The sequence below is a fragment of the Liolophura sinensis genome, chromosome 1 (assembly GCF_032854445.1).
Source record: "Liolophura sinensis isolate JHLJ2023 chromosome 1, CUHK_Ljap_v2, whole genome shotgun sequence".
Taxonomy (NCBI): domain Eukaryota; kingdom Metazoa; phylum Mollusca; class Polyplacophora; order Chitonida; family Chitonidae; genus Liolophura; species Liolophura sinensis.
Genome location: NC_088295.1, coordinates 57,237,524 through 57,260,430, shown reverse-complemented (window position 1 = coordinate 57,260,430; position 22,907 = coordinate 57,237,524). Strand labels below are relative to the sequence as shown.

General features: G+C 37.6%; 1 protein-coding gene across 3 annotated transcripts in view; it reads right to left on the bottom strand.

Moving 5' to 3' along the window:
• LOC135468496 (2-oxoisovalerate dehydrogenase subunit beta, mitochondrial-like) overlaps positions 1-22,907 on the bottom strand; it is a 105,662-nt gene that overhangs the window by 53,892 nt on the left and 28,863 nt on the right. Inside the window, exon 10 of one of the 3 annotated variants that reach the window (XM_064746797.1) lies at positions 3,345-3,628. The exons of the other annotated variants lie outside the window; for them this stretch is intronic. The gene's annotated coding sequence lies outside the window, so the exon portion shown is untranslated. Of the gene's footprint in view, positions 1-3,344; positions 3,629-22,907 lie in introns of those variants that run through there. 3 annotated transcript variants of the gene reach the window in all.

Here is a 22,907-nt window from a genome sequence, read left to right as displayed (position 1 = left end):
AATAAATAAATATGATACATTCAAGGCCATGTGATGCCACAAAATAGCACTATTTGACCATTTTAGCTATATTCACATAATATTTCAGTTAATGCTGACTGGTTGATGTAGATGACAATCTCAAACTATCCAGGATATCAACCACATGCATGGGCCACATCTGAACCCAGACCATTTGTTTCTGGATTATTTGTGGCTAAAAATTAAACCAGCTGTCTCTTTGGATCCATTTTACCCAGAGTCAGCCCAATGAAATAAATTCTGACTTGCATCTGAAAAATACAATTATTACAGGTAAAGGCTAAGGATATTTGCCTTAATTATTAAATTTTAAAGCCATAAGGTTAGGCTAGCTCAAGAAGTTTCATCTTTAGGTTTCTACAGGTACCTTTGCACTGCTAGCGTACATGTATAGGAATTAATTTAACACATGAAACATGAAGTGTAAGTGTTCTCCAATACACATGTGACAATAGGTGTACATGTCATATTAGAGGCTTAGCATACCGTAATCTGGTAAAGGTAGAAAAACCAAAAACCAAATTTCTTAATTTATATTAATTAATATATGTAGTACATATATTAATTAATATAAATTAAGAAATTTGGTTTTTGGTTTTTCTACCTTTACCAGTTTTCGAGATATTGCAATTTTACGACTTGATCAAAAATAATAATCCAAACCATTTCAAGAGGTGTCCCGATAGGATACTAGGGTGGACTCTTAAAAATGGGTTCCTACAATTAAACTTTAACATGTTTAATAATGCTAATATAAGTGCATGCTGAAGTACAAACATGTAGGTGGAGATACATATGCCTAGATAACACACATGTGAACTCTTATCTCCTCAGGAAGAAATCAGTTCATATTCAATGTCATTAAGTGGAAACATGGCGAGATTACACAAGTCACCCATACTGCAAGCTGTTGTTTCCCTCACACATGGGAATGCCACCACGTGGCAACGAGGACAGCGTGCTGGAGGGAGTAAGAGATTATCAGGTAGACAGTGGTCTGAAGGCACCAGGTGAGGTAATCAAACGTGTGGGCAGACTGTCTCAGGTGTGATATCTCTCGGGTGTGAGGTCACGTTGCTTTGAATAACGACCACAATGATCCTCCACGCTATATAGCTGTATCAGTGTTTCCAACACACGAGATGGAAGACTTGACCCAGGCAGTGCGCAGAATTGCCTTAAGCTATTTTAATATGTCAGCCAGCATACATCAAATGTAGTGCTTTGTCAACTACCTTGGTAAGACATTTGAGATAAAACTGGCTGCTGGCTAGGCATTAAGATGTTAATTTAACCTGTACGCACTTTCAGATTACAAACGGTAAAGATATCTACAGGAAAGAAAAACCTCCTAACAAGCCTACTTCTTGGTCAGTTTTTTTTCCATTTTTAAATTAAAACTACAACATAACTTACAAACTCCATATAATGTCTTAATTTTTCCTTCAAATAACAAACTTATACGAATGGTTTTTAACACCATACTCAAGAATTTTTTACTTGCATTGAAATGATTTGTTTTTTTAAAGCCATACTCAAGAATTGTTCACTTACACTAATTAGGAGACCAGTTTTAAGGGTGGAAGAAACCGAAGTGCCAGGAGTAAACCATTAACCTTTGAGAAGTCACTAGCTAATTCACCCACGTCAGAGAAACTTCACATTGCTATAAAAAAAAAAGGGTATTACAGTGGTCGCTAGCTATCTTCATGTAAGACCACACAGGACAGTCTAGACGTGAACAACACTGTCTTGTGTCGTCTTACCTGGTGTTGGGGCCTAGACGTGAACAACACTGCCTTTTGTGGTCTTACCTGGAGTTTGGGCATAGACGTAAACAACACTGTCTTGTGTGGTTGTTCATCTCTAGGCCCCAAGTCCAGGTAAGACCACACAAGACAGCGTTGTTCATGCCTTGGTCCACAACTCCAGGTAAGAACACACAAGACAGTGTTGTTCACGTCCATGCCCAAACTCCAGGTAAGACCACACAAGACAGCATTGTTCACATCTAGACCCCAACTCCAGGTAAGACCAAACAAGAGAACATTGTTTACGTCTTATTGCACAAAGGCCCAAACTCCAGGTAAGACCACATTAGACAGCAATGTTGATGTCTTATTACACAAAGGCCACAGGAACAATGGAAGGAGATGGAAGAAAATCCCTATCAGAGAATGGGCCTAACATAAACCCACGTCATGAGACTGAGCAACATAAAAGTAAACATCACTGATGTGATCGCTGTAAGTTGAAGTCCAGCTTATGCAGGCTTTCTCTCTGGACGTACGTGGGAAGGTCTTCCAACAACCTGCGGATGGTCATGTGTTTCCCCGGGCTAGGCCCAGTTTCCTCCACCATAATGCTGGCCGCCGTTGTATAACTGAAATATTCTTGAGTATGACATAAACATTAATCAAATAAATAAATCAAATAAAGGTAAACACCTCTTACATGTGCATGACCATGACCAGGTTCCTTTTCAGTTATACCATGGCAGTCATTTTATATATGGGTAGAGTACACTGAGTAAACCACCAACCTCTGGCAAGTCAGAGACAAACTTTCTACTATGTGCCATACAGACTTGCATATCATTACATCAAATGTATATTGTTGCCTCAGTGAACTATTATACCACATACTCAAGACATCTGTGATATAGGATCCCTATTACTGAAATTTGAAACTTTTTTGGGGGGGATAAGAGTGTTCAATATTTGTAAAAAGTTTTGTAGAGGGAGACAAAACCCAATGGTAACATTTTATAGTCAATCAGGTCTCATAAACGCCATCAAACCTACTAATTTACCTTCAAAGAACACATGGAAATTAAACTAGTTACATCTTAAATCAGGAACTACTATGATGACGGTACATACATTAATACAAGTACTTCCTTAAAGCAGCTATATTGTATATGTGGTGATCAGCTGGCACATGAGTACAGTGTGCTTACACTAACACCTAAAGAACCATTTATCTCAGATAAAAAAAAAAAAACCAGTGGTTTTCCAAAAACATGTTACCAAAGCTTGATTATTACTGTGACAACATGTTCCAATTCTTCCATTGTCTAACACAAAACTGAGAAAAATCTTTTTTTCACGACATACAGGAGCATCTATACATGATCTGGTGGAGAGCTCAGCTATACACTCAATGATCAGAAGTGAAAATCAGGAAATTGTTGTGAAACATAAAAAAAACACACAGAATTAGTTTTGTTTTTCATTTCCTCAAAATTTCACATGTGTTTTATTGGAAATTTTTAAGAAGAAATACAGAACAAAGGATTGAGTTTATATGCTGGCCATCCTCTACTTTGATTCTTGTGCTACACAGATAGGGCCTTAATTATAATCTATCGTACTATCATCAATCCATAATTTATGCCTCCTGGTTCCTCGTTGGCCAAAAAATCTTCTTTTCTTTTCCTTACGTTCTGCTGTCAGCAAACTTTTAGCAACCAAACTGAAAGTCAGCCAGCTGATGTGGAAGAAGTAAAAAATCTTCTTTTCTTTTCCTTACGTTCTGCTGTCAGCAAATTTTTAGTAACCAAACTGGAAGGCAGCAGCTGATGTGGAAGAGGTGTGCATGCCAAATTCTACAAAAGAATTATTGTAAAATATACATACAGCACGTGTTTGTTTCTCACAAGAATCATATGGTGATGGAGAAGCCATACTAGTTATTATACACAGGATGCGGAAATTTGGAAGAAAAAATCTGCCATGGGAATTTTATTCGGTACATGCCTGTAGATTTGTATAAAAATGCACGGAAAAACTTTACAACATTGTACAGGTGTATCGGATTACCGTGTTGATCCACAAATTTCCTGTGAAAATTAAGTATTTTTATTTTCAGAACTAACTATACTTTAATGTGAAAACTTTCAGGAGAAGTTAAAAAAATTTCCCAGAGGACTAATCCAGCACTTAACCAACTACACACAAAACAAGGCTGCATGCATAAAGCAATTGGGATAGTTGTAGGCGTACAGACATATGATACCCACTCTCCACCCACAAAAAAAAACCCTTTCACCTCCTTCTTATTAGTGTACTTTTTATCTTCCGTGCCAATTTTCTCAGCATTTGTACCATAGGAAGTGTATGGTTCAGGTAACTTGATGGACAGACCCAGCTGGAATTGAATCCTAATTCTATCGACTCCAACAAGGGTAAAATACCTCTAATAAAAAGCTTTCTGAATGAGAAACGGCTGGCTATCCACCCCTACCTTGTGGCCAATGTGTTAATTTTTATTCCGTTCTTAACTGTATCCACTCAACCCATCAATTATTGTTCACCTGTATATTATGTGACATTGTCATTGTTGTTGTCGTTCTGGTATGTGAAAGAATGTACAAAATACCCAAAATACTTATAATAAAGTGTGGGTGTGTCTCTTGAAGGAAGAAGGGGGTGGGGTTTGGGGGGGGGGGGGTGGAGATAGATAAACACATGGTGTTACATAAAGACATCTTCATTACACGCAGCCCCAAAATCTTGTCCTATATAAACATCTTATCTTTAATGATATGATAGCTCTGCACTTGAATTTCTTCATTTATTTGACATGCACTTGTTTAATGCCATACTGCAGACATTTTCACTTGTATGTTGGTGATCAGGTTTATAGGTGAATGGATCGAGGAAAATGGATTTTCCACGTGAAATGACACTTCAAGTATTTATACAGGGCTATATTGTGACAGTTTTCATTGATTCATTTTTTTTTCTTCCCCAAAATGAAAGAAACATGCAAATTTCCATTCAAATAATGATTATTTCTGCAGTTTACTAAATTTGGCACGTACATGTATATCATGCCAATATGATGTATGATTTGCCCACAAAAATCAAATTATCTGGCTGGGTAAAATGATTCAAGTCTGCCTGCACGGCTATAAATGAATGGTACACTGAGTATTACTGGTTGATCCGTTTTCATACACAGGAAACTTCCAGTTCACTTCAAGTATTTTCTTTACAGCCAGCATTAAAAAATGTTACATACGCAAACAGGATATCAGAGTGTATATTGTTAAATGCTTTCAAAATCTGGTTTTGCCCTAACCCCCCCCCCCACCCCCTTCTAAACAATTTAGAAAATTTCACTGTACTGTGGCAGTATTGATGTTCAAACTTTGTCACTACTGCAGACAAAACCTCTAAAAATCTGACTCAATATCTGTACTGGTCATCATGGAATCCTAAGTGAACCACTATTTGCACCCACTGTTTATATTTATATTTATCTGCATGACACCAAGTTTAACCTACATGAAACAGTGTAACAGAGAAAAAAACATCACCTGATGGCGCTTTTAAAGCCACCATGTAATCATATGGCTTTTAAACACGGCTGTACCTTAAAGGGGAAAAACATCAACATCCAAAAAATATTGGTAATCCAGATTTTTACAGATGGTTCATACAACCCTTTGGTCTGTTTCATGGTCTCCTCAAAAACACAGTTTGTAAATTAACTGTTTCCCTGGCTAATTGCAGCATGTATAGCTTGTACATTAGTACATGGAGACTACACAGGAGACTATACTGGAGATTACATACCATGGTGCTACATATATACATGAATTTATTTACTTGGCTTTTTTTTTTTTTTTTTTTTTTTTTTTTATGCCGTCCGGCCGTAAGTGGGAAGGTCTGCTAGCAACCTGTGGATGGTCGTGGGTTTCCCCCGGGCTGTGCCCGGTTTCCACCCACCATAATGCTGGCCGCCGTTGTATAAGTGAAATATTCTTGAGTACGGCGTAAAACACCAATCAAATAAATAAATAAATAAATTTCTTATGCCGTACTCAAGAATATTTCACTAATATGATGGCTGCTAGACCTTCTCGCATATGGCCAGAGGGGATCATGACATTTCACAGGTTGCTGTTAGACCTTCCCACGTATGGCCAGAGAGAATCACGACCATCCACAGGTTGCTGCCGGACCTTCCCATGTATGGCCACAGAGGATCACGACCATCCACAGGTTGCTAGACCTTCCCACGTATGGCCAGAGGGATCATGACCATCCACAGGTTGCTGTTAGACCTTCCCATGTATGGCCACAGAGGATCATGACCATCCACAGGTTGCTGTTAGACCTTCCCACGTATGGCCACAGAGGATTATGACCATCCACAGGTTGCTGTTAGACCTTCCCACGTATGGCCACAGAGGATCATGACCATCCACAGGTTGCTGTTAGACCTTCCCGCGTATGGCCACAGAGGATCATGACCATCCACAGGTTGCTGTTAGACCTTCCCACGTATGACCACAGAGGATCATGACCATCCGCAGGTCGCATACAAATGCACATACAGAAAATAAATATATATAGATGGTTGAAAAATTTGATCACGATGATTTCATAGCTCATGCAAATTCTAACTGGTTATATCAAACCATTATGGAAACATTATGCATAAGTGACAACAGCTGGTTATCGGTACCACTAATACATACACGCAAGTCTGACGAACCCCAGAGGGAGTTTTACTTATCTAATATCCTTTCAATGCTCATTTCTATGAATTTAGATGATTGAAGTTCACTAAAAACGACATAAAAGTAAATATATATCGTTAATGGATAGGCTGTATGTTTACATATGTAGTAAATGTACAGAGCTGACACAGCTGTTGTCAGCATCAAAAACGTGTCACAAGATACACACATAGTGTATTTCACTTAAAGTTTTGCATGTAAAACTGCACTTTCTGAAACGCATTAATGCTTCAAAATGCTATTGTTGATGTCAACACTTAAGTTTTTCTGATGAGAAATAAGTCAAACTTCACAAAAAAATTGTTAAGGTGGATGAATCAGTCAGAATCATCAAGCAAAATGTGTCAATCGAAAAATACTAAACTTTAGGTGAAATACTGTAATACAATAATATGGGGGAAAAAGATTACCAATGTGTTTTAATAATGTTCCCATATTTATGACTTTTATCACCACTATTAAAAATGCAAATCAACCTTCTAGCTGTGAGTAAGTAACTTTTCCTGCATGGTGACCCAATTTATTTATTTAATTATTTGATTCGTATTTCACACAGTACTTAAGAATATTGCACTTATATGACAGCGGCCAGCATATTTATGGTGGGAGGAAATCAGGCTGAGCCGGGCAGAAACCCACGGTTGCCAGGTTGCTGGTAGACCTTCCCACTAACGACCGGAGAAGAAGCCACCTTGAGCTTGACTTGAACTAACGGCAGGGTAACCCAATGACTGAAACCATACTAACAGGACTAACATAGATAGAAGGCTGATTTTGGCTGGTATATGGGTACAGTGACCCACTTATGACGATGGAGCTGGACATCTTGTACATCTTCTTACAGCTACATCAACCATCTCACGCTATAACGACAAATATGCAACGGTCAACCAAAATTTGCTAATTTCGAATTCATCAATATAACATGTCTCGCTTCATGTCGAGGAGAATGACAATTAATGCCTTATACACGAGTAGTGTAACTCTGAAAAAAAGACTTCATTGTGACTCACTCTACTGGTGATTGCTAAATAAAATGCCGAAATATTGAGTCACAATGAAGTCTTTTTTCGGAGTTACATTACTCGTGTATTACGTAAAACTCATCAGTGGCACTACAGGGTAATGCCTTATTGTCTGTGTCTTTAGCATAGGTCATCTGAATAGTTTGAAGTTAAAGGAGAAGAAAACTTTAAAACATGACACTATGGGCTGAAAAGAGCATATTTTTTTCTATCTGGTGGTGTCTGCTGCATAATTTTGCGATTTTTCCTCGCCATACACGTAAAGCCTGAAAACAGCAAAGCAAGCCCATAACGTCCTCCATCTTTAACACCCTGTAATTTATGCTGGGGGTGTGTTGCCTCCCAGCCAAAGAGAGTCGTTAAAACTGCCGGCTTGTTTGTGTAAACTCGGAACCTACGTCCAACATTTCGGTTTCCGGATTGTCAAGCAGAAAACGAATTGTACTGTTCGCTGCCTTCTGGGAAGAACAGTTCTACCGGAAATGTACGAACTGCACTTCGGGGGTTTCCGCAGCAATTCTCCTCCTAACACAGAAGACTTCAGGACTAGTTCTTAGGCAAAGTGGAGTCACCCACAGCGGATTTTGGCGCTGACTATTTATAATTTATCAATTTTAGGTGCATCACATTTCCTCGCACCTGCAAGGAAATGCATACTCTTTTTAATGGTATTTGACTGCTATTTAAATTTTCTTCTCCTTTAAAGGTACCAGTGCATCAATACTAGTGCAGAGTCAGAGTCATCTTGTACATTAATATAGGCCCTTTGGCAAGTCTGAATAGGCCTCATGTTAAAGGATGGTTTGTCAAAATAACTGACAAACCTACCAACCTACATGTACTTAGAGAGCTGCTAAATTGCCAAAGCTAAACCCTTTAACACCAATATGGCGGCTGAACAGCAGTACTCTTTCAGTAGATTTCCAGCTGATGAAAGCCGCTGGTTTCCAGTCACATGAAAATACCCACTTGTACATGTAGCACTGCTGACATAAGGATAATCCAGTCAGAAATTTATGCGGAAATTCAATGAGAGAACTGCTACATGGAAGATGTTGGAGATACTGTAATTCTTCAACCTTTTGCATGTTTGCAAGGTGTTTATTTAAGCACATTCTGAAGGTATTAGTTTGTGCAGACTAAAAAAATTACATTTCTTGTCAAGCCCTGAAATAGGCCAATCCAATTAGTGTAGTTTTGTCTTCAAAATCAAATGAAAAGTGTGCATAAACTGCGCTGGAAGTTGCTCTTTCGTATGCAAAAAGGTTGCGAAATTACGGCTTTTGGAAGACAACACCCTATATCATCGAAAAATCTTCTTAAGCTAACTAAGTTTCCCTACAACGATCTCCAAATGAGAGATATTAATTACTAGCCATGTTTTTCTACGATGCTATAGATGCAGCCTCCTTCATGCAGATCCTCTTGAGTCATCACATATTAACAGTGAAATTCACATGGATACAGCATAAAATCCCAAAAAATAAATTAATGATATTTATTCATTTATTTGATTGGTGTTAATTATGAGGCACACAAGAGTATTTAATATGTACAAAAATGGCCAACATCATGGTGAGGGGAAACAGTTACTGTAATTCTTCAACGTTTTCGCAAGTTTGCAAGGTGTTTATTCGAGCATATTCTGAAGTCATTATTCTGTGTAAACTGATAATGTAACACTTCTTGTTGAGCCCTGAAACTGACCAATCTGACCAAAGCGGTTTTGTCTCCAAATTCTAACTAAAAATGAGCATAAATTGCTGTGAATGCTCTTTCCCATGCGAAAAGCTTGAGGAATTTGGGAAATTATAAAAAAAAAAAAAGTTTATATTATTGAAGCTAGAAGGTATAAAAATGAATGAATGGACGATCATGGCTTACAGCCACTTTGGGCATACTGTACGCATAATATCGTGAGGGAGAAGATACAAAAATACATTTACCAAAATGTTGCAGTCTGAACTGTTGATAAATGAACAGTTAAAGTTTCTCACGAGTATAACCCATGGATGCCCTACACCTCTGAACATGTATCATTTCAAAGCAGGATTTAATTAAGTTAATATAATTAAGTTAAATAATCCCTGAACAGCTCAATTAACGAACATGGCAAACAACAACAAATATCAAACAATTAGTTTGGCATTTGCGTGTCTGAACAAATGTCGAAACATAAAAATAACAAAACAAACAATTTATTGCTTCATACCAGGATGTTTTGTTGGAGAATGTAATCCAGGATTTACGAACACTTACATGATCTATCTGTAACCTTAATTAGCCACAGACAAAAAAAAAATGTTTCAGTTTAATGCAAACCACACTGACTCACTTTTCTGATTGGCTGGCTTGAAGTTACATGACAAGGAGGAAAAAACACTTGGTTGAATGTAATAACTACAGAATTTATTAACAAGATATACATGTATGTTACTCTGAAATATCAACTTTTGTCGTCTTGTACATCAAACCAACCTGTATAATCCCTCACAAAAGGATTTATTATAACTGCATGTTGCTAAGCTATAAAATTAACTTGGTGGGAAAATATAATATTAAAAATTTATGAAGAAATTCCACACATAGGTACATGTACATGGAGTGTTAATATCTATCTGAAATGAGACCAGACTTTTTTCTTAGTTCTTTTCAAATACATGTTCCTATTTCATACCAAGTTCATAAAAGATATTTTAATATGCACAAAAAACCCTTGTAGTTCCATCAATTAAAGGCACACCAAAGATGACACCGCATTCAATATTCTCAGATCGGGATTCTTATTTGACAGATGGCATGCTCTGCTGGGAATGGTCCTCAGGAATTCTCATCATCAAGCTCTCAAATGTTCGAGAGAACGCATTTGATTATGATATACATGTACAACAGGGCCACCTTGTGTAAAGGGAAGTGTGAACAATAACACGCATCACATGTTTAAAAGAGAGCACAACAAAATACTGCATTTGATCTGGTGTTTAGCATTTTTCAAAATGACACACTTTACGCGATTCTGGGGCCGGGGCTGATTAGTTTGATTAATTTTTTAACAAAAAAACTGAATTGTTGGCATCAAAAGTATCATTTAAAAGCGTTTATATGCTTGTGAAAGTGCAATTTTCCAATTTAAACTTGAAAAAAAAAACCCTGATCTTTTTGAATATTAAAGGATTATTTATTTACTTATTTATTTGATACTGAAGAATATTTCAATTATACGACAGCAGCCCACATTTATGGTGGGAGGGAACCGGGCAGAGCCCAGCAGAAACCCACGACCATCCGCACGTTGCTGGAAGACCTTCCCACGTACTTAAAAGATAATGGCCGAGCTGGATTATGTGTCATTTAAAATGTAATAATGAAAATAGCACATAAGGACCGGACCAGGGAAGAGCACTGCTTTTATGTACTCATTTACTTGGCATGTATTACATTTTTTCATGAGTTCCCTTAGCTGCCACCAGACAATTTACAATATACTGGTATCTTTCAGTTATCTGCAGTATTTACTTAAGCAGTTTTAGTTTCATTATCATATTGATATGTTACCAATGTTTTGTAATACAACACACCTAAAGAATCACCACTACGCGATAGTCAAACCATACCATTTATCTGAAGAGGTAGTTAGTTAAGATCTATCTGGACAATAAAATCTAAAAAATTTTGGACAACTGAAAATGGGAGGCTTGTGGTAAAGTTACACAAAGGGTTCAAAATGCAGTAGAACACCTTCTTTTCTTATATGATGCTGCAGTGCTACATATTTCATGTAATTATAACATTATAAAAGAAAGAACAAGAGAATTTATATCCTTGGATCTCTGTGTTACAGACGAGAAGGTCCCCATCAATGACAAACTGGAGATGGTATTTTTAAAGACAAATTAAAGATAGATTAACAATTAGTTTTTTCTTTCCTCTTATTTTCTTTTTATTTTCTTTTTTTAGAAGTTTTACATTCGGCTCAAAGTCTGCTTTGGTACCTCGACCACGGCATTGTACCAGCCACAGGTTGGCATGCCCTCGCCATTGCCACAGATGACCTGCCATGCAGTCACACACACACGAACACTAATAGATGTCAGATAAAAGACGACACGTAGCTGGGCCAACAGAAGCTAGCCCTTTTAAACAAATATTAAATAAACCTGAGGGTTTTGTACCCTAACAGCCCCTGAACTGGTATGTAGTACAAAGGTGTTCTTCTGTCACCAAAACGTGCTGTCATCATATCACTTTTGAAAGCCTTGTCTCATTAGCCCAATTCCCCAACCATAAGTCGGCTTGTACCTGTATGTGACTCTGGTCCTGCAGCTTTCAAGGTTAACCCCCAGTCACAAATTCAATATATTTTAAAAATGTACCCCTGGCATTCTTTCACCTGCATACTAATCCTGGAACTTCTCGGGCTGTTCAAAGTGTTTACATAATACAAATACTTGGCAAATATTCAAAACAAGTTCGATCTTCACGGTGAAAAAAAAAATAGAACTGATCGTGAAAGGCTTAAGAATTCAGTGATTTCAACACAAAAACTGAAGCCTTTAAAAATGTAATTCTACATTTGGGTTCAACCATGTGTGATGGGATTTGTGAATCCTGAAGCTTCATTGTTTGATAAACACAGTTTAATATAATGTGAATGACCTCAAAAGACAGTATAAAACTAGAGTAGCTATTTAATAATTAAATACGATACGACGTGCATTTCCAGCATCAGATATAATTATCCCTCAGCCGGCAATGCAGCACTCTTACCACGGACTGGTGCTCAAATTAACTAAATTACCGCTGGTGGATCATCAGCTGCAGCTTTGCGTCAGTATCTTTTATAAAGTACATAGTGAAGGGACGTGGTTTACTTGGTAGTTCTCCCCACCCATAAACCCTCCAACGTATAACTTAAGTGCAAAATTCTCGATCGTGCCATTTAAAACCACTGAATACACAAATATATAACCAATACTCAAGAATAACCTTCTTCATTTTAAGGGTAAACCAAAGTATCAAAATATTTGTGAATTTGTAGAAAACAAGTCATTAAGAAGGTTTGGAAAACTCATTTAAGACAATGACAAGTATGTGTGGGGTCCAGTTTTTATGTACTGGTGGTAATACATATGCATTCAGAAACTTTCATATCTTAAAACACGGAAGGTATTAACTTGTGCTTAACACACACCTATTCTTGATTAATTTCAGTCCTTTGATCGCATTCACTCGTGATTATGGCAGGTACTCCGTGACTAGCTACTGATAAGCCTTTGACAGCTGGATGAGCGGTTGTGGAATGTCACTAAGACTACCTACCTGTACTAGCCATATATACAGGTACACCTATATCTGCTGTTCTCTTAATTGGTCTCTTCTTCTTTGTTACTGTAATTCTTCAATCTTTTCGCATGTTTGCAAAAGTGATTTGATCATATTCTGAGGGCATTAGTTTGTGCAGAAGTCCAAAAACCGGCCAATTAATTTTCAAAAATTTCCAACGTAAGAATTATTTATTTATTTATTTGATTGGTTGATGTTTAAACTTGTTCTGAGGAATTTTATACCTCTATGACAATTGTCAGGTTTATGCATCAAGGAAACTGGAAAACCCACAAATTAAAGCAATTTAATTGATCTTTCCAAAATGTTTCTTCATTCAAATTCAAGACTATATGTCCTTTAGTTTTATTTTTGCAATTTAGTTTCATAAAACAGATATCACTGTATCAATTCTGAAACAAACAACACACCCAATAAAACAATCAATGCAACCGTACATCTGACAATCCTGGCAATGGTAATGGGTGGTTCTAGATTAAATTAACTGTATATCTTTTGTTCTGATTTCTTGTCTCACAGGTTTTGAAATAACGAATAAACAGAGGCATATATATGCTCTCACTTGTTAACCAGTGTGCCCCAAAAAATGTCTACCTGGGTAGTCAGTTTGAAAATCTTTGTGAACTGTGCAAAAACACAAGTTTTTTTTTTTAATTTGGTCCTATAATTAAGCAAGAGAAACTATTTATTTATTTATTTACACTCTATTTGATTGGTGTTTTACACCCTACTCAAGAATATTTCACTTCTGCGACGGCGGCTAGCATTATGGGGGGATGAAACCAGGCAAACCCATGACCATCCGCAGGTTACTGCCAGACCTTCCCACCTACATAACCATTTTAATCAACACAGCTTTTATTTAAATACAGTTAATCTGTGCACCTGTACATTGTCTGCTGTATGAACATCTTTCATTCATCTCTTTTTACTCAGTCACCATAATATGGCTGATCGACTACTGACGATGATTCGTTCTCTGACACATGTTCTCTAGACCCAGGAGATGTATACTCTGGATCATTTCTGGTCACAAAAAATGCATGAGAACATTTTTTACCCATTTACAAAATCTTAAGCTTCTTAAGATGATTGTAGTCAATGATCATGTGAACAAAACGCATGAATAATGTTATCGGTGACTAATGTTCTAGCGTCCACCTTTATCATAGTTAAATGCTATAAAAAGTCGTAATGAGAAATAAACAGTACTACCGGTAGTCAAAGTTATCAGGAATCTGATCAGTTAGGGCAGAGGAAGTCTGAATTCCAACTTTATCATGTACCAGATCATAAAAACGTGCGATTCTATTAACATTCATGAAGCCGAACATTCTTAGTTAACTTGTGTAACTCGATCTGTTAGACTTCATGGGTGTGGGTTATTGAGACAAAATACAAAACATAAGAAAGAAATCAATATCATTCACACATATCTCAGTCTGTACAGATGTTATCATATAGCAGCCCTAAAGCGTGTTTTACATCAATTCCTGACCTGTTATGTGATATGACAAGTTTATAAGTTTGAATTCATGTTGATTTACACCTATTCGATTTATCTGATATGTGTTTTATGTCGAACTCATGAATATTTCATTTATATTATGGAGGCTAGCTTTATGGCGGAGGGAAACCAAGCAGAGCCAGCGGGAAACACACAACCAGCCACAGCTGCTGACAGACCTGGAGAGAAACCAAGCAGAGCCAGTGGGAAACACACAACTAGCCACAGCTGTTGACAGACCTGGACAGAAACCAAGCAGAACCAGTGGGAAACACACAACTAGCCACAGCTGTTGACAGGCCTAGAGAGAAACCAAGCAGAGCCAGTGGGAAACACACAACCATCCACAGCTGTTGACAGGCCTAGAGAGAAACCAAGCAGAGCCAGTGGGAAACACACAACTAGCCACAGCTGTTGACAGGCCTAGAGAGAAACCAAGCAGAGCCAGTGGGAAACACACAACTAGCCACAGCTGTTGACAGACCTAGAGAGAAACCAAGCAGAGCCAGTGGGAAACACACAACCATCCACAGCTGTTGACAGACCTAGAGAGAAACCAAGCAGAGCCAGTGAGAAACACACAACCAGCCACAGCTGTTGACAGGCCTAGAGAGAAACCAAGCAAAGCCAGTGGGAAACACGCAACTAGCCATAGCTGTTGACAGACCTGGAGAGAAACCAAGCAGAGCCAGTGGGAAACACACAACTAGCCACAGCTGCTGACAGACCTGGACAGAAACCAAGCAGAGCCAGTGGGAAACACACAACTAGCCACAACTGTTGACAGACCTGGAGAGAAACCAAGCAGGGCCAGTGGGAAACACACAACCATCCACAGCTGCTGACAGACCTAAAGAAAAACCAGCCAGAGCTGAATATGAACTCACAGCAAACATGTAATGTGTAATCAGCCGGACTGTATTGTATACATAATGGGTCGATGATTATCCATCTTCAAACAGCTTGAATAAAATAACTTCCCAAGGTGCATATATATCAAATATGTCCATGTTATTTCCTTTCTTTTCTTTAGCAGTTCTTCTATACGGTATTCTACCATACATGCTATGAAAATGACCTAAAATTTTTGTCAAAAAAAAAAATCATTTCTAGTGGATATTAAAGGTTATAAAACATTACATGAGGTGCTGAAAAATACATTTTTCCCATAGGATATCATTCTACAGCTACCTTTCAAGATACTGCCAAATGCCTTTTCAAGTCCAATATAACTCTAAAACTCAAGAAAAATATGCAACTGGGCCAGGAGCAAAAACATAGGTTATAAACTGTATATCAAAATGCTATAATGATGTTGATTCAGAAAATGTATAACATATACTCCCACCCTCAACAACCCTCATTTTTTGTTTGTAACACTCCACACCACAACCATCTCCCAATACATTGTCCTATCTTCAGCCAAACGAGGTGGATGGGTCCTCAATTTGAAACAGGTTTGAAAAAATGTGACAAAAATTTTCTTCCTCTGATACACTGTGACAATAGTGTTCTTAACATTCTCTCTGAATTCCCTCTAATTTGTTACCCATTATAACATGAAACTAATTTTGTGTCCCTTCCACGGAGCGGAAAAGGGATAGGGGGGAAGGGGGGGGGAGAGCAGGGAACAGATCAAAGGCCTGCTGAAAAAGGTCAGATGAAGAAAAAAAAGGCGGTTGTTAAGCCACTAATCTACAAACGACAAGACGCAACGAAAACACCGCAGCTGTGGTTAGACAGTGTCGCATAACTGACATTTAGACAAAGGACTCTTTGTAACAAACAGACAACTCCATCTTTCCATATCTCCATGTAGCACCTTCTAATGAAGGTTAATGTATTTTTTTTTTTTTTCAGGTAATATCAAATCATTATATTTTAACATTTTGGCTAGCATAGATGAACATATCACTGTTCTATCATTCTAATGACACAATGTATTTATTTCATTCATTATTGCTCTCCACCATGCAGTTTTCACCTACATGATGGCAGTCAGTATTACTATTACGGATGATTTTTCTGAAGGCTATGTCAGGAAAAAAAATTGATCATGGATACATGTGTGCATTATTAGGTAAAATTCTACTGTCCACGTAACCAATGTCTCATAACGCCCAATCCAAACATCAGTTTACATCCCCTGTCCAGTAAATCATCTGAAGATTCTCATCAGAGTCAAAAAAGTGTTCTCCGGTAACACCAAATTTGCGCTTTATGAGACAAGAATTAAAACCTTATATTTTTATAAGAAAAAAAAGTCCTTATCTGACCAAAATAAAGTGTCAAATAATGATTGTTAATAATGTTAATAAAACCTGTTCTTGACAGCAAGAAAGCATCAATAAATCAAACATTTCAAACAGTCGTTCAAACGCACATAAAAGTAAAATCGTCAATAAATCAAAGATTTCAGACACTTGATCAAACAGACATAAAATTAAACTTAATTCTCTACAAACGAGCTGTGCGCCAGTCTAATGATTAAAAGTTACCTGTTCTTTTCAACTGTTCACATAATGCTGTATTACACTGATGTGTAAAGATATTACATTACATTATTGCGTAATACAATACGACTGCCAATTCATGTGGAGTCCTACAGCTATGAATTAAGGCCTAAGATGAGCAATTAACTCCGGTAATATGCATGTATTTTAATTGAGGTAAAATCTATTATAATTCACATGTAAGTTGACACTTTCACATTGCACAAACAGGAGGCTAGTATTTGAGCACACAAGGTGCATAATCAAATTACTATCTCCTACCATAAATCTTCAACAAGTCGAACCACAGACACATTGCATGTGTTGGCACATTAAAGAAATGTTATCTGATCTGGATAGTTTATTTCATAATTTATGTGAAAATCTTAAGGTGTCCCTACCTCAAGAATACAGTTTAGTCTTCAAAATCTTATTAATTATACACTTTAATCCGCATTTAAAGTTATACTCTACTAGTCAAATCATTTGAAGATTTTTGGTTTACCCTATTGACCTAAAATTTCGTCCACAAAAGTGCATTTTTAGAGGCGATTAAATATCACAAAATATTATTTTTGGTACTGAAACATACAAAATTTTCAAGTAGAATATCATCCCAAGTTCCAAGCAAACTTCCAAACACCTTTCTTATTTTGATGGAACTCTCAGAATCAGGAAAAATGGGCAAGTTCGTCATGGACAAAATTTAGGGTCATTTAGGGTAGTTATTTTATTCACTAAATATATCCATCCAACCTTCAACTTGAAGTTAACCCGGGTTTAACTCTTTGTTTGTCTGTTTGCTTGTGGGTTGATATTGTAACTTTCTGCATTATTTAGGTCGTATTTTGATGTTGCCTCCTTATAAAATAGCAGGGATCATGACGTTAGTACTGACACACATGTAGGATTTAGGTTAAGCTGGGTAGGTAGCTTTATTCATTTATTTGATTCGAGAACTCTTCATTTTATATATTCAAACAGTGATGGACGAATGTCTGGACCCTATGTCAGTCGACTGATAAATCCTTTTGACCTACAGGATACAAGAAAAGATATTATAAAATGAAGAGTATTGTTTTAAGGAACATTAAAAAAAATGTATGCCAAAAACATTTTTGAAAATTTGAAATTTTTTTTCCTGTCTGAGGCACACATTTTATATTTCTTAACAACCCATCTACCTTATGCATAATTTCCATCAATGGTCAGGAATATTTGAAAATCACATCAGTATTACAACACTCTTGAAACTCAGGACCAACTTTGCGTCTCCAATTTGAGCAGTGCACCTAACAAAGCTGTTTCGACAGCTATAAACATTGGTTTCACCACTGCAGGCTGTTTAATTTCCAGCCACACTCTTGCGGCCTTATGAAAACTGTAGTTTAATGCCATTTTTTCACCCCCCAAGAAGAAAGCTCTTTTGTAGTTTTACGTGTTAGGCCACATTATATATACCACATATTATCAGATGAGAACCAAGTGTTTCATGTATTCTTAAATGCCACAGTTCAACTACCAATGAAACCTTAGTAGTAAGGGGTCAATATGCTCTGGACATGATGGATGCAGGAACAACTCCTAATGTTTATTTATTTATTTGACTGGTGTTTTACGCCGTACTCAAGAATATTTCACTGTCCGCCATCCCCAGGTTGCTGACTAACCTTCCCACGTACGGCGGGAGAGGAAGCCAGCATGAGCTGGACTTGAACTCACAGTGACCGCACTGGTGAGAGACTCCTGGTCATTACGCTGTGCTAGTGCGCTAACCAACTGAGCCATGGTGGCCATAACTCCTAATGTCAGAATGAATTAACTACTGATGGCCAGTTACTAAGTTACTAAGGTCCAGTATTTAACTTTGAAGTTGGAGTTAAAGTGTCAATCTTTATTCAGGTTTTCAGTGAGCCTACAAGTTATTCTTGTTAAAGTCTAACTTCATTTTTAATGCAACTGTTATGAAAACAAATGACCCAAAATACTTTTATTCATCCAGTGCAACTCCTAAAACAACCAAGATTAAACTACCATGGACAAGCCTAAACCTCTTTTTTTTTTAACAGATATCAGTGGAAGTTACCCTCGATCTACCCTGTTCAGGTTACAAAATTGCTAATGTTTAGTCCAATTTTGGAACGCATCCGTCTTTTACATATAAACAATTCACACACATACATGTAACCAAGAGGAACTGTCATAATGTTGGAGAAAAAAGAAACACCGACAAACAAAAAGGTCAGAGCATTATGATTGACAAGATTGCAAAAGGCTGACATGAAAGTTCAGCTTTGTAGCTGTAAAAACCAAAACTACACCCAACTGAAAATCTATCACGAGACGTGTGTATATATACCTGCCGAGGGTCAGGTCAGCCTGTGAAACTAGGTGAAACCACAAGTGCACATGTACTCAACAAACACATGCTTGGGACAAAGTGAAACACAAGGGTGTCCTTCTTCAATCAGCATAAAACAGTCAGTATTTATCTATCAATTCAATATATTTGTTTGCTAATAAAATATAACCAATACATATATGTTGGTATTAGGAGATAACACAATATCTTAGCACGTATAAAAGTTTCTCACTGTAGACTTTGTTACAGCTCAAAGCAAAGACAACTTCTGAATCTTTGTTTCTAAATTTCGGTTTTATTAAACCATCTTCAGGTATACCTTGGTTAAATGCAAATTTTGAAACTGTCCTGCCCTTTAGAGTACGTTACCATAATTTGGGATACAAAACTGCTGAAATATATCTAACATAAGGCTAAACTCAATAGGAAGGATATTGAGTAGAAAGTAGTAATATTAAATCCCATTTTTTCAACATCAAATTAATCGGAATGAATGCACTTAAAATTTTTTAACCTCGTCCTCTTAATTTCGGCATTTAAATCAATGGCCTTTCTAGTTTTTGATCCATTCGAGCACCGGCCATTTTGCGTATATGAAAAATCATATGCACGTGAACCGGGTTGTCTGAAGCCGTATTGAAAAATATGCAACACGGGTTAAAATGGTTGGAAGGAACCACAGTACTTGGTCAGGTACATGACATATCTCGTGGTGCGACCAGGTACATGTGAAGCTGCATTTGAACCCCACCCCCGTATTGCCCATGGGCATATGGAGGAGGACTTCCACCAGTAGGGCATCAGCCGATCAAACACGTGATGCGTATATATAAAACACATACGTGTACAACGCTATATATACGTCTGAAATATGTGCCATGAAGTGTAATGCACTAATGTAGTGATATCTTGAGTATTTCATCAAAGTGGTGGGTCATGTAGCAGCCATTTATCACTGCATGCAGAAAAACCCTGCAATTTGACTACCAATTTACGGCTTCTTTAACTCACCTTATCACATTACTGATGGGAAGTTCCTACATCTTCGATCATGGCAATTAAGTATTATTAACATAAGAAGAAAAGGAAGCTGGTTAAGTTAAAGATCTGATTTTATTTGATTGGTGTTTTACGCTGTTCTCAAAAATATTTCGCTCATACGACAGATGACAGCATTATGGTGTGAGAAAACCTGGCAGAGCTTAGGGGAAACCCATGACCATCCGCACATTGCAAGCAGACCTTCTCATGTACTGGTAGTTAAAGAGGTTACAGCTTAACCACAGATTTTTGACAAAAAAAAAAAAAGGATCGGTAAAAGCCCAATCAAATTTTTGCTATTATTTTAGAATAAGCCATATAATTTTCTTTTACAAAATATCAGCTCCTTCTGCGCACTTTTCACCATCCAAAAGCAGGTCACATCATAACATCATCCAAGTTTAGCATTATTTCAACACTAAACAGTACAGTTACAAGTCTGATATTTACTGAAAGGTAAGCTGAGATATTCATACTAAATACCGAAAATTTGATTTAACTAGAAAATATGGATTTTTTCCCAACAGTCTCAGGTATAGCCTGTTTGAAGAAATGACTTTCATGAGAGGCAGTGGTGATAAGATAATTAATACTAATAACATTACATTATAAGTGTTTGCATATGACCAATACATTTTGCGGGGGCCTCCGTTGGTTAGCGCTCTAGCGCAGCGTAATGACCCAAGAGTCTCTCACCACTGCTGTCGCTGTGAGTTCAAGTCGAGCTAATGCTGGCTTCCTCTCCGGTCGTACATGGGAAGGTTTGTCAGCAACCTGCGGATGGTCGTGGGTTTACAACGGGGTCTGCCCGCTTTTCACCCACCATAATGCTGGCCGCCGTCGCATCAGTGAAATATTCTTGAGTACAGCGTGAAACACCAATCAAATAAATAAATAAATAAATAAACCAATACAGTTTTATTCAATTAGATGTTCTGTGATGGAAAAGTGTAACTGCATTTCACATGGATGATTGAACGACGAGGGGTCTCAGTGGCTCAGTTGGTTAGCACACTAGCACAGCGTAATGACCCAGGCATCTCTCACCAATGCGGTCGCTATGAGTTCAAGTCCAACTCATGCTGGGTTCCTCTCCGGCCGTAATTGGGAAGGTCTTCCAGGAACCCGCAGATGGTCATGGGTTTCCCCCGGGCCCTGCCCAGTTTCCTCCCACCATAATGCTGGCCACCGTCGTATAAGTGAAGTATTCTTGAGTACGGCGTAAAACACCAATCAAATAAATAAATTGAATGGCGACAGATCTGCAATCTTAATGCTGTATTTGTTATGAAATGGCTATTCAGGATAACTCCCTACAAATTCACTAGTTATGAGCAACCCTTAACTCTCTTTCGTAGCATGAAGCTATGTCGTCAATATATTTATCCACTAGTCTGTTATCACTTTTATTACCAGCTGCTCTCCAGGATAGAATTTATAATCAAACTATTGAATCTCTTACTGAAAATGTTTCCTTAATTTGTCACCAACGTTTAATAATATAAGGCAGACCGTCAGTATCTTGCAAAAGAATCATAATTACTGTCTTGGGTTAGTGCCCAGTTTCAATCTAAAATAGCGCATGTACTCAATGACCTATGTGACAGGGACAACCAGCTTACGTCTCCCATAGCAACCATCGCTGACAGCACCTCATCTCAAGCAGACCACACACAATGGGACGCGAGACTTTGACTGGCCTGATCTGAAGGGCTGCTACAAGTTGAGTTGGTTTGGCGGTCCACAAGCTATTTAACCGTTTACACAGTTTCACGGTGTCAAGAGAGTAAAGAGAGTTACCCTCCACTAACCAGTATAAAGACCTTGTACCCCACACTAAGGAAACACAGATTCTAATTTCCACATGTATTTTTTTTTATTTAATTACCTGATTGTTGCTTAACACCATACACAAGAATTTTTCACTTGTAATTTCTAGTTACTAATTAATTATTAGTATTAATTAAACACCAATTTCCATGCTCTAACATTCACAGCAACTGTCGTCCATTCAAATTTCCATGGAAAGGGATGTGCAAAACTTTCACAAAACTTTGTAAGTCAAATTTCTCGTATCTTTTCTCGAGACAGATGTTAGCTAGGTTACAGCATTATAATTTGACGCAGCCTACAAGAAAAGAAACGAGAAATTGAAATGCAAAGCTTTATGGAAATGGGCCTAGGACCAAACTCTGTCAGACATATTTGCAAAATCTCGCTTTGGCTCTGGTGATATTTCTGTGGAAAATATTCGGCGCTTTTACCGTGGCTTCTGGACTGCACGATAATTATTAAGACTGACACTGTTAGCAGAGGGGTTAAGTAATTGCTGTGACTTTGCTTTGCATCTGACATTGAAAGATTTGTCTTATCTAAAACAGAAAGGTAATTCAATATCTGGCTCACGTTACCTATAATTTCCAATATCTACCAGCATTTGTCGATAATTAGGTCAAATTGTGCTTGCACTGCCCCTTAAAGTTGTTCTTTTTTATTCATCAGAATGGATTATTCTCTACAATAAATTTTACCCCATGTCAGATTAATTGCCTAATTGATTATTTGTATAACCTGTACTTAGCCA